This window comes from Ctenocephalides felis, unplaced genomic scaffold (assembly GCF_003426905.1).
Source record: "Ctenocephalides felis isolate EL2017-DRISC unplaced genomic scaffold, ASM342690v1 CF-g0.4_SCAFFOLD_01886, whole genome shotgun sequence".
In the NCBI taxonomy this organism is placed as follows: domain Eukaryota; kingdom Metazoa; phylum Arthropoda; class Insecta; order Siphonaptera; family Pulicidae; genus Ctenocephalides; species Ctenocephalides felis.
In genome coordinates this window covers 133636263-133642262 of record NW_020538040.1, presented here as the reverse complement: position 1 = coordinate 133642262, position 6000 = coordinate 133636263, and positions in this window count along the sequence as shown.

The window sequence follows — 6000 nt, the reverse complement described above, 5'->3', positions numbered from 1 at the left end:
ATATATTCGTATTTAACCCAACAGTTATCTTATGATTATCCTTTTCTAACCTGATGGTTATTTTAACTCATCGCAGTAATAGCCGGAAGGGCTATTTTCACTTAGAGAAAATATTTATGTTTTATATTTTCAAATAAAAATATATATCAGCACTGCTTATTTAGATAACCAATGTATAACCCGATACCTTGATGTTGTTGCGAGGCAGAGAAAAAACCGCTCTGCGTCACGAACTCCCCTAGGAGCTTGAATTATTCACACAATAATAATCACGGCTTTGTGTGAATGATAGGTCTTAATTTGTCAGCAACTGATAAGAAATAAATATAGACGCGTGAATCCATTTCAAACAAACGAACGAGCAAATAATTAATATTAAATTCGCTCACGCGTATAAGTAATCAAGTTCATTGCTGATCATGACGCATCGAGAGACTCCTATAATTTTCAGTGGTCTCCAAATAAGTTAGACACAAGGTATTTCGTTCTTCGATTCGTCGATTTTTGCTTATTTTGTTAATCTAACTATATCGGATAAATAATTAATTTATGTGAAAACTAAAACTCGAGACTAATTTTGATCAAGAACTTCAGCAAAATTATCGAAAAAAAGTTTTATCGAAAGTTTCATATCTTTTTTATCGAAATTCAAGATTCATTTTTATTTTCTGCAGTAACTAAAACGCGTAGACAATTTTGACCAAGAATTTGAAAAAAAGTTTTAAAATTAGTGGTGCATAGAAACGTGCTTCAAGGTGAATTGCTGGAATTTCCCTTACCGGAAATTATTTTCTTTAAAAAAATTATTTTTTTAAAAAAACTTTGAAAAATATAAATTTTTGAAAATTTTGAAATATTGAAAAAAATTGAAATATTTTGATTTTTTTTTAAATATTGAATTATTTTCTCAAAGCAATTGCGCTGCAAACATTGGCATGAAACCCATAGAAAGGTAAACTAGAGATGCATGGCATCGTGCTAAAAATTTTTCCTCAAATCGTCTTTTCACAAGCAAAATGTTTTTTGAAGCATTCGAATCGAATGCTATGTTCCCCCAAAAACTTTTTTACACTTCTAGCTTCTTATCTCTGAAACGGCTGGGCCTGTTTTGTCAAAAACTATTCTCTTCTTCTTCTTATCATTACAAATCGAATGTTATTTGAATACTCAAATCGGATGCCCTTTCTCTCAAAAACTTAATTTCCATTTTCTGCACTCTTCGCTTCGAATCTCGAAAACGGCTGAACCGACTTTTCCTAAGAACTAATCAGCGCATCTCCCTATCAATAAGAATCGATTGCTTTTTGAATACTCAAATCATTGAGCGGTACTCCGAAAAAACGTCGACAAAAAATTGTATCCACACACATGCACATCTACTTTTTTGAGGTATGCCAAAATGTCCAGAAATCAGAAAATTTCGTTAATGCAAATGGAATATTTCACCGTAATCTCAAAAACTGAATTACTATTTTGAGCACTTTTTGCTCTTTATCATCAAAGAAAATAAGTATTTGTATCCATCCATTCATACACACACACTTATAATGTATTCCAAATGTTCAGAAGACATTGAAAGGCAAAGATACACAAAAAATTTTTATTTTTTTTGCATTTACTATACTTACCCTGTGGTAAATAAAAAAAGAAGTTATTGGCCAAGGTAGGTCCAGCCGTATCGAAGATATGATAAAAATGGAGATTCAATTTTGAGAAAACGCTCGATTTGAATGATACAAAAAACATCTTACTTGAATGGTCAAAACAACAAACTGATAATATTTTTGAAACGGCAGTCCAGCCGTTTCGGAGATGCAATAAAGAAATAAAAAAAAATTACATTGTCCTACAAAAAATGAACCATTAACATATGAACATTAAATTATCAGATTTTTTAATAAGTACAAACTACAAATTTTATTACATTTCCATGGGTTATTGTACCAATGTTTATCCGTTAACTTACGTGCTTCAATATTTCGTCTCTAAAACAGTACGCAGAGGGATTGCTTTAAAAAAATTCAACATTTTATAAAAAAAGTTCCTGCCATCACAAATTAGTTATTATTTTTTGTCTATTTCGTGATACTATGTTGTGCACCACTGATACAAAACAATTCAATGAGTAATAAATGTAAGTCTACACGAATGCTTTAATATAAGATTAGAATTAGAATTTGAGCATGCAAAAAGCAATTTTCGAATTGAGAAACAATTCCTTTAATTCATTTCAATAAATTTAAAGCATTTTGTATACACTTTGATTTTAAAAATATAAAGAAGAATTTAATCCTGAGATGCCTTTGTTTTCCTTTGTTGTCTCTTTTCAGATTTAGATTGAATGACATAGTTTTATATAAAATAATATTAATCCAAAATGGCAATTGTAGATTATATGTGAAAAGTTCCGATAAAAATTGCTCAAAAAAAATCTTCCATTTAAGTTATTTTAAAAGTTTGAAAACTATTCGGTAAATCTAAATTCTTGTTGGCCAATTCATTTAGCTTTAGATATCGAAAGCTCGAATAAACTTTCCTAAAAGCAAATTCCACTAAAAAGTTCAGTTAACAACTTGTAACAGTAAGAGTATTATTGTGAAAACTTTATTAGAGTAAATTCTATTCAAGTCGAGCAATATATATATATATATATATATATATATATATATATATATAATATATATATAACTATACATATAGACAGATCTATATAATATATATATATATATATATAATAATAATATATATATACTATATATATATATATCTATATATATAAAAGAGGATCGCTTTATGTGGTAACACTTATACCCACGAACGGCTGAACCGATTTAGATGAAAATTTGCAGGGAGGTAGTTTAGAGCCAGGAGAAACATATGAATACTTATTATCCCGTTTTCATTCTAATTCAGAATTAATCATTTGTAAACTATCCATATAGTTTATTCAATCTATGATACTATCAATGATTTCATCCATGACATTTACATTCGATTGTCAACTGTCATTCGGTGTTTCTGTTATGATACAAATATGCATTTATTATTATTATGAATTAATATGCATTTTTTAATCACTACTATTTGGAAATTATTACGTGAATAATATAAATTTTTTAATCACCACGAAAAATTAATACGAAGTGGCAAATAAATTAATTCTTAATAATAGCAAGCGATGCTAGATGGACGATGGGGAAATTTATTTCTTAAAAATGGGAATGTAATTATTTATATACTAGCTGACCCGGCAAACGTTGTTTTGCTAAGTAAGGTATTTTATAAACAATTTTTAGAGAATCAAAAAAAAATAATACTTTTTGTGTAAGGATGTGTTGTTTGAATGCTATATACAATGAGGTATTATAGAAACAATTTTTTTTTTTTTTTTTTTTTTGTTACAATTTATTTTTGTTAATCAAGACTTTAATGTCTTATTTACAAAATTGATATGAGCAAAAAAAAAAATAAAAAAACAAAAATGCAATACATTGAATATAAAATGAAAAAAGTTAAAATAAAAATTAAATAAAACAGTAATACAAAATAATAACATAAATGAACGATGACGTGATGATGTATGCCGCGTACTACGTCAGGACGCGTGCAGACATTGGGCTAGGAGTTTGGTAGATCGGAAGGCCATTTCTTGCTCAATCTTCTTATCGGTCTCTGAATCGCTTGAATTGTAGGATTTGTATGCTGGATTAATTTATTGTTGAAAGATGACTTCTAATCTTGATCATTTCGTTGACTGTTGAGATTTTCAAATCCTTATGTAGGCAAAAATTCGAAATATACCAAGGCGCATTAGTAAGGATACGCAGAATTTTATTCTGGCACCTTTGAATGATGTTTATGTTAGATTTGCATGAGCAACCCCATAGTTCGATTCCATAAGTCCAAATGGGCACTATCATAGTTTTATACAAAAGTACCTTGTTATCGAGAGAGATTTCAGATTTCCTCCCAAAAAGCCAGTAAAAATCTTTTATTTTCAGTTGGATTTGTTTCTTTTTATATTCAATGTGCGTTCTCCATGTCAATTTCGAATCAATGTGCATGCCTAAATATTTAACAGAATTGCATAGTGGAATTATTGAATTATTCATGATGATAGGTGGACTGTTGTGATGTTTTAGAGAAACAATTATGTGCTGAGATTTTTCGATATTGATTTTGATATTCCAATCTAAAAACCATTTTTCGAGACTAGATAAATAATTTTGTAACTGACAAGTTGCTGTTCTAATATCGGAATTGCATGAAATAATTGCTATGTCATCGGCGTAAGTGCATATGGTTAGAAGATCATCTGTGGGCATATCGTTTGTGAAAAGAAGATAAAGTACAGGGCTTAGCACACTGCCCTGTGGTACCCCGCATTCTATATTTCTGATGCTCGAAGTCACATCTTTAATTTTGATTCTAAATTTTCTATTAAGCAAATATGAGCTTAAGATATTGAAGTAGTTTGGAAAAGTTGTTTTGATTTTATATAGGAGTCCTGAGTGCCAAACCTTATCAAAAGCCTGACTAACATCTAAGAATACGGCTACGCTGTGTTCCTTTCTATTCATGGCTTCAAGAATACGAGACACCGTTCTGTTGCATTGTTGAATTGTAGAGTGATTTTTTCTGAAGCCAAACTGATGGTGAGGAATCCAACTATCATTCGGATGATCTTCTGACAATCTCTGCAACAAAAGTCTCTCTAAAATTTTCGATAATATCGATAAAAGACTGATAGGACGGTATGAACTAGCAGTGTGATGGTTTTTGTTTGGTTTAGCGATCATAATAATTTCTGCAGTCTTCCACGCTGTGGGCCAATAATTGTATTGAAGTATGGCGTTGAAAATATTTGTTATATATAAAATACCTTTTGTAGGCAATTCTTTTAACATCTTTGGAGTAATTTATCCATACCCGGCGAAGATCTATTTTTTATCCTTTTTATTTCACATAAGACATCATTTGGTGAAAAATGTCCTAACGGTGTAGAATGTATGGGTTGATTTACGAAATTGTTAATTAAATTATTCTGGGAAATATTTCGAGCGCTAAAAATGCTACTTAGATGATCAGCAAATGCCTCCGCTTTTTCTTCGTTGCTTTTTGCCCAAATGAATCCGTTTTGGTTGGTTATTTTCAGAGGAGGGTTTTGTTGTAGGGGTTTACTTTTGTTTCTGATTGGTTTCCATATGGAATTATCGTACCTATTTAGCTGCAATATATACGACCTGAATGTACAATTCTTCCATTCTTTCATTTTTTTCCTCAGCGTGTTATTGAGATGATTGAGCGATGTCTTATCCGTTGGTAGATGAGAATGTTGCCAGGTACGTCTTGCTCTTCGTTTCTGTGCAATTAGCTTCTTAATCTCTTGCGGAATTATTAGATTATCATTTCTTGGAATAATGTTCGGGGTGATCTGCTTTGTTGTTTCACGTACAATCTCAGAAAAATAATCTATATTATTTTCTATATCAATAACGCTTGTAGGCCTAGATTTTGGAAATAATTTTGAATCAAGTATGGATTTGTATTGAATCCAGTTAGAAAGATTGTTGTGTAGAATATGATTGTTGATAACTGGAGTAGGAAATGTGCTAAACGTCACAAGTATTGGAGAATGATCTGAAGAGAGATCGTAACTAGATTCAATATTGAGATTTGAAAGATCAATACCTTTCACGATAAAAAAATCTAAAAGGTCTGGAACTTTAGTAGGGTCGGAAGGCCAATAAGTTGGACTGCAAGTTGAAATAAAGGAGAGGTTATTTTGCCCTATGGCTGCATGAAGAATCTTTCCTTTGGCTGTAGTCAGTCTAGAACCCCAGGCAATATGTTTACAATTAAAGTCACCACCAATGATAAATTTATTACCTAATTGAGAGAAAAATGAAGAAAACTGAGCACAAGAAATTTTGAATCTTGGTGGACAATAAACAGCAGAAACACAAAAATTATATAAATTTGTTTCAACAGAAATTTGAG